We start from the raw sequence: 12,352 nt of genomic DNA, 5'->3' as shown, positions 1-12,352 counted from the left end.
CCATAAAAAGTGCTTATTGACTTTTTATGAGCTTTAGAATAAGAGAGATGTGGAAGAAAACCAATGTAGAATTAATGCATGCAATGAGAAGTAAACAGAATTGATTGTCTGAAATATATTTTTAATGGGATTACAGATTTTAGCCGGCAAATTTTTTAAAAAGAGTAATTATCTATAAATGGTTGCATTTAATCATTCAAAAAATGTACTCATAGCAACTTCAAGAAAGGTAGGTAATAAAATGATCCTTGGATGTTCCTACTACCTCTTTAATTTTGTAATTTACAGAAGATTATACTGAAAACAATTCTTAGTGTTGCTTCAATGTTGGATCAGATTCCAGATCTTGCCTGGGGACCCGATGCTGCTGATCTCCCCTCGCTTCCCAGCCACTCCCTGCCTGGGCTGTATCCCAGGTTGATAACCACACTTTAGATCCCCTGCATTTTCAAGAGCTGTCGTTATTCTCCTTTCCAGCTCCTGGAACCCCAGAGCCAGCCAGAACCCAGAGCCTGCACATGTCCGGAAAGAAAGGTTGCACAATTTTTCTATATGAGTGATTCTCAACTTTGGTTATGAGATGCCTGGCACATTTCCAATTATTTCACGAAACAGAGCAAATGTCTCCAAAAAAATCTTAAAATTACATTTCACTTAAAGAAATGCCTTTTAAGATGTTTTTAGCTGCCACATAATGAGTACCATAATATACTATTTTAATGATTCCATTTGATTGTCACAGCAGCTCTTCGGGGAGACAATATTGTTATCCTCAAATAATCTAAAACCAGGGTTCCACATTCACAAACAATAGATGCTAATTAAAAACAAAAATTAAAGAAAAAAATCCTGATATTTCTATTGTGTTTTATTCTGTTTTTGACTTAAATATAAATGAAAGCTCTTTATAAACTTTAAAGTGCTGTAAATCACAAATGTCCAAAACTCTTCCAGCTTTCAAAAACAAAACAAAATACTCCTCTGATCTTCAGGGTCCTTCAAGCTATTGCCACATTCCCTTTTTCACTTCATGGCCAAGCCTTGTAAAAAATGGACCAAATTCACCATCTCTGCTTCTTCACTCTGCTCTTCACTGTACTCTGGCTTCTAAAATAAAGTTCTAGCGAATTAGTTCTCTCCAAAGTTTCCAATCCCCTCCTAGGTTGCTAAATTCTGTTTGGCTGCACACAATTCCTGTAAGCAGCCATGGCTGACTCCAGAGTTCATGTTAGGGGGTTTTGGTTCCTGGTCTCTATTCCTGGCCAAATTCTGAAAAATTTCAACACAGCAAACTTTCCCCTCAGAACTTCCTCTCTGGACTCTCCCAGCCAGTTATTCTGCTAACCATGTCATTCTCTTATTATTGTATCCTTTACATTTGATGCATGGACTTATCTTTCAGACATGCCTTCCTTTCTACCATGTTCTTACCTCCTTATGCCAAGATGGCATCCTAAGACCATTTCAGGTAGCACTCTTCCCAACTCCAATGAGGAGAGGTTCTGTGAGTGCTGTAGCCCCACTCCCAGTTGGTGGCAGCCCATCACCTCCTTCACTTCTGCTTTGGGGACAGGCTCCCAATTAAGCTAGTTGTCACTTTTCAGTTCTTATCTTACCCAACCTCTGCTCCAAGTTAGATATGGTTGACCAGTCCCTGCTTCTTGAATGTGCCACTTTCCTGTTTCTTTAACACCATCCTCCCACAAACTGTCAGTAGTGTCCTGGCCCCCCATCTCAATCTCTTTTGTAGATGCATTATTCATCCAACTCCTGTAAAATATTGACATTACTTTGGATTTTCTTCTCAGCCTTCTTTCCTCTCTCACCCTTGGCTTGCATGCATAATTACATGGGAGCTTCTACCAAGTCACAATGTCTGGTCTACCTTCAAAGCCTCTCATTTAATTGGTTGGGCGATGGGTGTCCAGGTATTAGTAATTTTTAAAAGCTCCCCAGGTATCTCTATGTGAAGCCCAGGTTGAGAACCCCAGGTCTAAACAATCAACAGGTCCCATCGAGGCTGCCTTCGAAACGCTTGTGGAGCACTTTTCCTCTGGTCTTCCCTTACCGCTGTGGCTTTATTCTGGCCCTGGTCATTTATCACGTGGATTACTGCAGTACTCTCCTGAGTCATCTCTCTTCCTCAGGCCACCCTTCACAAGTTCTCCAAAGTAAGCTTTCTATCATATAAAAGTTGTTTTTCACTCTTTGGATAATTTAAAGGCTATCAATGTCTCTCTGTTCCAGCTCGTCACTGGAAAGCTCACGAGAGCCTCTGCCCAGCTATTCCAGACCATCTGCTGTGGCGGGTGGTAAACTCATCACACACTCTTGAGTCCCCACGCCTTTGTGTGGGCCATTTCCCCTGCCTGGAACTAAGTGCCTTCCCCCACCACCTTTTTTTTTTGCCTGGTTTTATTCTCATTTGGGCTTTTCTTATCTTAGAAGTCTAATGGTTAAATGGTGAAAGGATTTCAATACCTACTAGGAGCAAGGTTCCTTCTGGCTCTGCTGTCCACAGTGGGAAGCTTCTCCCAGCTCTGCACTTTCATCTCCATGCCTTACACTTACAACTGTTGGCAATAATGACGATAAAATGCTCTAGAGATTACAAAGTGCTCATTTGATCATCAAAGTTGTCTTGTAAGAGAAGGGATGAAAGAGATGCTCAAGGTTCTTTACAAGGCTGACCACGTGCTTCCTATACCTTTAAAAAATTGAATATTGAGTGTACAACATTGAGTATACAGTCAACATTTATCTTTACCTTGAAGGGTGCCCTCAAGAAAAGAGATAAGAATGCCCTTTACGAGTTAAAAATGAATAAAACAGAGTTACAGTTTTACATAGTACAACTTAGACACGCAAAGAAAAAATGGTTTATTTTTTTATGATTAATCTAGTATTCCTTATAAGCCCCAACCTGATGGACAATAGAAAAAAACAACCATCTGAAACATGCTATTTAATGTCCTCATGGTCCCTTCCCTTTAAACAGCACTTTTAGGTAACTTAGTGTCTTTAGAGTACATGCTCAGCATGAGGTTCCCTCCCTCCTGCGCTGTGCCTCTGTTAGATGACACTGGTGGCAGGGCGGGGGGACTTGCAGTGATGAGGTAGGATCTTTGGGTGCTGCCTACTGGCTCTTAGAATTTGTCTCCAGGCAATGAGTCTGCTCCATCATTTCGACATGTTCAGGCTAGGAACTTATCCTGCTGACTTGGCCCTACTATGGCTGTTTTTGATACTGAAGACCCTGTGGCGTGTTATGCAACCCTGTGTTTAGGCTGACCGCCCCAAAGATTTTGGGATGGGCTCATCTCATCCCTTGCAATAGTGGTCCCCACGGTAGGCCTTCTGGCCTGTACTCTGTGTTAACCTGTGTCCACGAGTGGAAATTCTGGGACTATGGGTTATCTTTTAGGCCTTGCAAGAGCCAAACAGGGATGGAGCACTCACTTGTGCCTTCTCTTTACCTAATCACGCTGCCCATTTTACTTTGCTGCCACTTGTCCTGTGTTAGCAAAAGGCCATGATGTGAGGCAGTGTCCTCCCAGAGTTCCAAAGTGTCCTCTGCTTTTAGCTTTTCTTTCTATCTCACTGGTCCCCTCCAGGATTATAGCTTCGGGAAAGCGAGGGGCCAGGAAGCTCCTGGCTGACCACTTGTTTCCTCTATCTTTTCTCTCTTATCCTACCTACACTCCCTAGCAACTAGAAGGGATGGGCTTTCCTTGTTTTCCATATGGCAGGCTTCCTTACAAACTATCTTCGTTTATAGTATGGACTACCTATTTTGTTTGTCAAAGGCAGAATATTCTCTCTTTGCATTTCTGCTGTAATTATTCTAATGCTATCAAAAATGAGTGGATGCCTCTTGCAGAAGAGATAGAAGGTCTTATCTATAGATAGACAATAGAGAAAAGAGTAGAAAGAGAGTTCAAAAATATTAACCCTAAGGCGAAGAACAAAGTTGGAGGACTTACACTACTTGACTTCAAGACTATAAAGCTCCAGTAATCAAGACAGTGGTATTAGTGAAAGAATATACAAATAGATCAGTGGAACAGAATAGAGAGCCCAGAAATAGACCCACCTAAATATAGTCAACTTGTTTGACAAAGGAATAAAGGCAATACAATGGAGAAAAGATAGTCTTTTCAATAAATGGTGCTGGAACAACCAGACATCCACAAGCAAAAAAGTGAATCTAGATAGAGATCTTACACCCTGCACAAAAATTAACTCAACATGGATCATAGATGTAAATGTAAAATACAAAAATATAAAACTCCTAGAAGATAACATAGGAGAAAACCTAGATGATCTTGGATATGGTGATGACTTTTTAGATACAATACCAAAGGCACAATCCATGAAAGAAATAATTGATAATCTGGATTTCATTAAAATTTAAAACTTCTGCTCTGAGAAAGACAGTGTCAAGAAAATGAGAAGACAAGCCCAGACTGGGAGAAAATATTTGTAAAAGACACATCCGATAAACGACTGTTATCCAAAATATACAAAGAACTCTTAAAACTCAACAATAATAAAACAAACAATTTGACTAAAAAATGGGCCAAAGGTGTTAAAAGATCCATCACCAAAGAAAATATACAGATGGCAAATAAGCATATGAAAAGATGTTCTGCATTATATGTCATTAAGGAAATGCAAATTACAACAACAATGACATACCACTACATACCTATTAGTATGGTAAAAAGCTGGAACACTGACAATACCAAATGCTGGTGAGGATGTGGAGCAACAGGAACTGTCATTCACTGTGGTAGGAATGCAAAATGGTACAGCCACTTTGGAAGACCATTTGGAGTTTCTTACAAAACTAAATATACTCTTACCATAAGATCCAGGAATCACACTCCTTGAAATTTACCCAAAGGAGTTGAAAATTTATGTCTACACTAAAACCTGTACATGGATTTTTATATGAATTTATTCATAATTGCCAAAACTTGGAAGCAACCAAGATGTCATTCAGTAGATGAATAGATAAATAAACCATGCTATATACAGGAAACGGAATATCATTCAGTGCAAAAAATAAATGAGCTATCGAGCCATGAAAAGACATGGAGGAATCTTAAATGCATATTACTAACTGAAAGAAGCCAATCTGAAAAAGCTAGATACTGTATGATTCCAACTATTGACATTCTGGAAAAGTCAAAACTATGAAGACAGTAAAAAGATCAGTGGTTGCCAGGGTTTGGGGTCGGGGTGGGTAGGGGGAAGAATGCATAGGCAGAACATGGAGGATTTTTAGGGCAGTGAAACTACTCTGTATGATACTATAATGATGGATGCATGTCATTATACATGTGTCCAAACCCACAGAATGTACAGCACCAAGGGTGAACTCTGATGTAAACTATAGACTTTGGGTGATTATGATGTGTCAGCGTATGTTCACTGATTGTAACAAATAAACCACTCTGGTGCAGGATGCTGATAATGAGGGAGGCAATGCATGTGTGGGGGAAGGGAGTACATGGGAAATCTCTGTACCTGCCTCTCAATTTTGCTTTGTACCTAAAACTTCTCTAAAGAAATAGAATCTTGGGGCCAGCCTGGCAGCGTAGCGGTTAAGTGCGTGTGCTCCGCTGCTGCGGCCCAGGGTTCACAGGTTTGGATCCTGGGCGCACAGCAACGTACCACTTGTCAAGCTACGCCGTCCCATATAAGTAGAGGAAGATGGGCACGGATGTCAGCCCAGGGCCAATCTTCCTCAGCAAAAAGAGGAGAATTGGCAACAGATATTAGCTCAGGGTTGGTCTTCCTCACAAAAAAAAAAGAAATAAAATCTTTAGAAAATATTGACATCTATAAACAAAACCTAATGGCTCAGAACAGAGTTGTCAAAATCGCCATAAAGAAACAGAATTGCTCTCAGAGCAGAAGCCATGACTGAGGTGTTAAGAAACCAAAAGAAGGAATGTGTTAATCAAAAGGAAGTTGATGAACAATGGAAGCCCAGGCAGTCATGAAGGCATCACAAATCTTACTTGGCAGTGCTATGTGAGTTCTTTCTGAAGAAAGGGTAACATAGGCTCATAACGTTCAACAATAGAATCACATCCTGCTCGAATTGTTCAGGTTAGCAAACAACTTTCTGATTATAGTTTGGCTTCCTGTGTCTTTTTTCCTAGAAAGAGAGAGCTGGTCATCCTGACATGACTACTACAGTTCACATGGCATTGATAGTTCTTCATATAAATAAAAGAACTGGCATTCTGGTTTATATATCAGTGTCTTTAATAGTGGTTAGTAAGTCCCAACCCTGGGGGAAGAACTCCCTGGTTGGCTAATAAAATGAGGTCTTGAGCCTCTATGGCTGAGGCCCAGATGTGGGACTGGGGTTAATTCACCAAGACGAAAACTGCCTTGTGAGGTGTTTATCTTCTTCTGAGACAACTGGACCTTGCCTAAGGTTTTTCTTTGTTTTCTCCAGAGCTATCTTAGAGTTGTAGGTAAGGTGATGAAATCCCATACTGTTTGTAAATGGTTAGTTAAATGGTACTCAGAATGAGTACCATGAATTTCATTCCAAGTATAAAATTGGCCTTAAATAAAATAATGAAATAGGAATGACAGGTAATATTTGCTTCCCTATTTTCATTATCATAAAAATTTATATGTTGGAATGGTAGCGTTTGAAAAACTGCATGTATTTCATTGTTGTTATATACAGTCATGCGTCACATAACAATGTTCTGGTCAACAACGGACTGCACGTACGACAGTGGTCCCATAAAATTAGTACCATATAGCCTAGGTGTGTGATAGGCTATACTATCTAGGTTTATGTAAGTATACTCTATGATGTTCTCACAATGGCAAAATCGCCTAATGACACATTTCTCAGTATGTATCCCCATCAAGTGAAGCATGACTGTAACTACTAAGTAACAACTGGTTGCTCTGGTGAGAATTTATACATAGCTAACCTGATAGAATTCAATCTTAAGGATTTGGGACAGAAGGAGGATAACAATAATAACAACAAAAACAATTCATATGTACATTCATATGACCCTATTTAGTCCTTACTGTATCCTACCGAGGAAGTCATTATCATCTCCACTTTATAGAAGGAGGAGGAAAGCTTGTCCATTGTGAGCAGAAGAGCAGGAGTGATCCATTCAGCTACACTAACTCCTATCACAATTTCCATTCTCCACATATATATGCCCAGCCTGACCGAGAGTTAGAGCCAGAATTTACTGGATCAATTGCCAAAGGGCAAGAAGAGATTTTCCTCCAAAATATCAAGATCAGGTTTGTTTATTACACAACATTATATATAATTACTAGTTAGAATGCCCCCATGTATCATCATGTTTTAATTTTATTTCAAGTCTTTCAAAGTCTGAGTATTTACTTTTAATCAGAGTATCAGTACAATTCATAAGATCATTTTTCCCCTCATGGTAATTCAAAGAAATGCATGAAATCGTGAATAGTCGACATTGGGGACTATGATTGCTGATTCATCCTTATCAGGATAACCAAAGCATTGGGAGTGAAACAGAAGAAATAAAAGCTGGCTTCTAGAAGGTTCATGGACAACCAAATGGCTTATCTTTCACTTCAAAAAGATTCAGAATGGTTAGATTCTCTCTCATCTGGATTGAAAAGAAACAGTAGTAAGAGTAAAAAGCAGGGAATCACTTGGACTTCAACTTTTCTAGTCATGTTGCTGTATGGCTAGCCTCTCTCTTATAGGCAACTGGAACCCTTGAGAATGACTCTACGAATAAGCGAACATTTCATGACTGATTCTTAAAGAGATTTTACCTACCAGAGGGTTGCTTTTAAAATGGGAACTATATACTGAACTATATATTGTTTTAAACAATTGATATTAAGTTTAATGTTGTTAATAGACAAATGAAATGTTAATTGAAACTTGAACTTGGGGGTTTTCCAAGAAAGAAATGTTAAACAAATATAAATACATTGCAGTTACTTGTTTTAACTTTTTACTTTCTTAAAAGAACATCTAAATGTTAAAATCAATTTAATGTGATGAAAATTTATGATAATTCATAAAGTAATTCACTCAGGATGTCAAGTGGTGCCTACCAATAGGATGTATGAGTAACCCACAGAAAATTTAAGCTCCCAATAGACATATATTTTTCATTTGAAAATAAAATTAAATTGCAAGTATATTTTGGAGGGAAATAATGCTGGAAGCTATAAATGCTATTAAATCATTTCTACCAAGGCCATTCTAACACTGATCAATGGAGTTACAATCATTTAAAACAACTGGAATTCAAAAACAAGGGAAAAAAAAATCATCTTCTGGTGTCTATGACATGATCTGGCAGTCTGTCTGTACTGAATTCATGTTCCTGGCAAAGCTTTGGCCAGCTTGAAATGTCAATCAATATTTTATGCACCTTGTCATTGTTTTTCACAGGGGCCTAGGAAATCCTGCTGACCCAGACCCAGGTGTAGATTAGTTGCATCTACTCAGATTCAAAGCCTTCTTTAACTGTCATCCTTTCCTTCTCCCTTTCTCCTTCCTGTTACATGCTACAGCTTTTAGTTTACCTCTCAACTTCGACTTTATGCCCTTCACACATGTCATAGTTACTCTTCAAAGCGAGGTCCCAACCCGTTGCTTCAGATGTCTTGAAATGTATACCTACCCGGATATTTATGGATACCATATGCTTGTATTACTGCCAGAAGTATTTCTAGCCTTCCTTATGTGTAAGATTTAATAAACATATTTTTAGAGTGTTAAGTTCTATTAAAAGATAACAGTCAAATTTAATTCAGTAATTCTACATAGAAGAGCACTAAGAAGGACAACTCTGATCAGAGGTCAAAGAAAACACGACGACGCAGATAGCAGGATGAAGACTTGCCATCCATTTATTCATCAGCTTTTCTGATCGAGTCTTAAATAGGAGGCCCAACTTCAGAGGGAAGAAAGTAATTTGGTCTTCACTGTCTTCTGTCTTAACTCTTTATCTCAGACCAGGTTACCCTTAACCATACTGATTAATCCCAACTGTGATGGCTGGGAGTAGATGGAAGGTGTACAGATTTGATGAGATAGTGCCTGAGTGATGGGAAACAGGCTAAAATCAATGTAGTTTCCTCCCATAATGGCTGCCTCCTATCAACAGAGTGAATCTGTGACATACAAATGAATGGTACATTGCAAAAATGAAAACAGCTGCAAATTTTCCCCTTCCACAGCAGTTTTTATTAGTGTTATTTTCAATCACTTCTGAATCCAACCACAAATATTATACTTACTAATCCATAATTTAATTTCATATTGAAATGTTTTCTTTGAGGTGCCTTAGATACTGACTTTTATTTAGGTTTAATTCTGCAAACAAATTGATCCTAGGTGAATTGAGAAAGGATATCCTAACAATTATGGAATGCCTAGGCACATTACTTAATCTTTAATTTTTTATTTATTTATTTTTTCCCCCAAAGTCCCAGTAGATAGTTGTATATCATAGCTGCACATCCTTCTAGTTGCTGTATGTAGGACGCGGCCTCAGCATGGCCAGAGAAGCGGTGCTTCGGTGCGCGCCCGCGATCCGAACCCAGGCCGCCAGCAGCAGAGCGCGTGCACCCAACTGCCAAGCCACGGGGCCGGCCCACATTACTTAATCTTTAGATATTTCATCTACTGATGTGAAAAGTGTGATAACGTGATGACTTCCATGCCAATTCTTTTGAGGAATAATATATTTAGTGCCTATTACTCTGCAGAATGTATATTGGATGTGAATGTTCACTAATAGTGGTTGGAAACCCTACTATGTGAAAAATAACTGAATAAACTAGAGAAGGGAAAACTATTTTGGGTAAAAGCAAAAGTCCTCCCGGTGATCTACTGGGTCCTGCATGATCTCTTAGTCCTTTGACCTCATGTCCTTGTTTACACTGCTTCAGTTACACAGCCCTCTTTACTGTTCTTTGAACAAACCAGGCACGCTCTCATTGGCTTTCTCCTTTTTTCTGAAATGCTCTGCCCCCAAATATATGAATGGCTACCTCCTCTCTTTAAGTTTTTGCCCAAATGTCTCTTACTCAATGATGCCTGCCTTTACCTGTTATTTAAAATTGCAATTTGTCCTCTCCCCCAGCACTCCCAATTCCCTCTTACCCTGCTCTGCTCTTTGTTTATTCAATAACTCCTATCACCATCTGACGTATACCATACTTTAGTTATTTATTATGCTCATTGATATCGTCTCTCTGTCCCTGCTAGAACATAAGCCTCACAAGGGCAAGCATCTTAGTGTTTTAGTTCTCTAATACATCTCAGTAGAAAAGTACCAGGCACATAATACTCAAATGTGTTGAAAGAGCAAAAAAATAGCTGAAGAGTGACTGTGTAGAGAAGTGGAGTGCTCCAGAGGGCAGAACTAGGATTTATGGATACACATAAAGGAGGCAGACCTAGGTTCAACATATGAATGACTTTCCAAATGAAGGGGTTTTCTAACTTTGTCGTGCAATCAAATCACCTGCAGAGCTTTTGAGAAACAACAAATCCCGCACCCCAGACTTAATGAGGCAGAAACTTCAAGGGTTGGTCATAGATTACTTGTTTCACACCCAAGTTCAAGAACCAGTAAACTCTCAGTCACTGAAATATTCAAGTAGAGACTGAAAGACCACATGTTATGGGTGTTTAGGAAGAAATGTTTATAGTTGTAATGCAGATGAAGGCTGGGCTCAAAGATTCTATGACTTTCTCAGATCAATTTCAAGACTGATTAATATATTGTATTTTGTGCCATATTATTTAGAAAATGTTAACTTTACTTTCCATCAGGCTCTGCTCTGGGGTTAGGATGTATGCCTTTTAAGAGGAATAGAAATATAGCTCTAAAAAGAATCTCATATTGTTTAAGATTTAATGCTTATGTGGAAGTCTCATTACACATAAGAATATAGGTTGGAAATTTCTGACTTATTTTGGAAGTCACTAATATTTCATTTAATGAAGGTAATTGCAATTTACTCTTAATTATATTTGGAATCAATAAGAGGCCTTCTGAGGAAGCAACCCATAGGATAACCATAATTCAAAAAAAGATCAAAGTCAGGTTAATAATCCACCACAGAGAACGACCCTTATATTCAATATTAAATTGAAGATTCTCTTCATAGAGAAGGCAGTATATAATGTGCAACAAAAATAATTTCACTATGAAATAAATAAATCAATTTCAGAAAAATGCAGGTTGCCTCTTAAATAGCATTTTCTGTAGGTATGGATAAAGTGAAATCGAATCATGATAAAATGACAAAATGAAAACTAAAAATGACATGAACAAGCAAACAGCACACACCAGACCTTTTGGAAGCAAACGGCTCCTCTTCCAAGGCCTGAGTCCATTATTTTTGTCCTCTGGTTGGCTAAAAGGATCAGAAGATTCATTTCTCTACTCTCTAGTTAGATATAATTACCTAGATTGAATTTCTTTCAGTTCACAGCTATCTACAAATAGGTTTTTTCTATTTTGGGTAGAAAGATCATTTAGTTTAATTTTTTTTTATGTTTCCCATTACGGCATAAATTTGAGTGGGAAAATAATTGAAAAATAATTTTACATTGTGAGGAAAAATAGTTACCATCCATAGAAGCCTGTTCTGAGTTGTGTAATGTGTGCCAAATTCTTTGAAGATCAGTCATTACTGCACTGTGTGAAAGCCACTACTGACTGTATCAAAAGGAAGTAATAACAGTAATAATAATAACAGCAGTTCCTAGTTATTACATGCCCACTATATCTCAGACACTGTTTTAAGGGCTTTACATGAACTAGCTCATTCAGTCCTCAGAATAACCTAATGTGGTAGCACGATTATTATTCCTATTTTGCAGATTAGGAAACTGAGGCTCAGAGAGATTCAGCTGCCCAAGGATGCACAGCAACAGAGTCAGGAGGTAAACCCGGCAGAGCCCAAGCACTGAACCCAATACACTTCCTCTTTCATTGTACTTCTAAGAAAGTACTTTAGGAAATGTACAGTTTTTAAGGATTCATACATATTTAAAATAAAAAGGTTTGTTTTTGAGATTGTAAACTTAAATTAACTGAAACTTCAAGAGCCCTGAATGATTTATCTTCTAGTATTTTTACTAATTTTTGCTGTCTTCAAAGGTTTGTGTGTGTGTGTTTTACAGTATTTGAGTGTATTTTTCTAATAATGTATTTTGGATGAAAATTGGCATACCAAGAATCAGTTGGACTCAAGAATTTATACCTGAATCTGCAATAGCACTCTTGTTATATAATCCTCACTTTTAAGCATTTTGCCAAAACAGGTACAA

The 12,352-nt window shown here is 38.3% G+C and overlaps 1 protein-coding gene across 1 annotated transcript in view; it reads right to left on the bottom strand.

Annotated features, from left to right (window-relative positions):
* Positions 1-12,352, bottom strand: part of DCHS2 (dachsous cadherin-related 2) — a 140,699-nt gene that overhangs the window by 51,528 nt on the left and 76,819 nt on the right.

The sequence above is a fragment of the Ceratotherium simum genome, chromosome 12, assembly GCF_057802395.1.
Source record: "Ceratotherium simum simum isolate JZ-2026a chromosome 12, ASM5780239v1, whole genome shotgun sequence".
NCBI classification, from domain to species: domain Eukaryota; kingdom Metazoa; phylum Chordata; class Mammalia; order Perissodactyla; family Rhinocerotidae; genus Ceratotherium; species Ceratotherium simum.
Note: the sequence above shows the minus strand (reverse complement) of the source record. Positions and strands in the feature narration are given on the sequence as shown.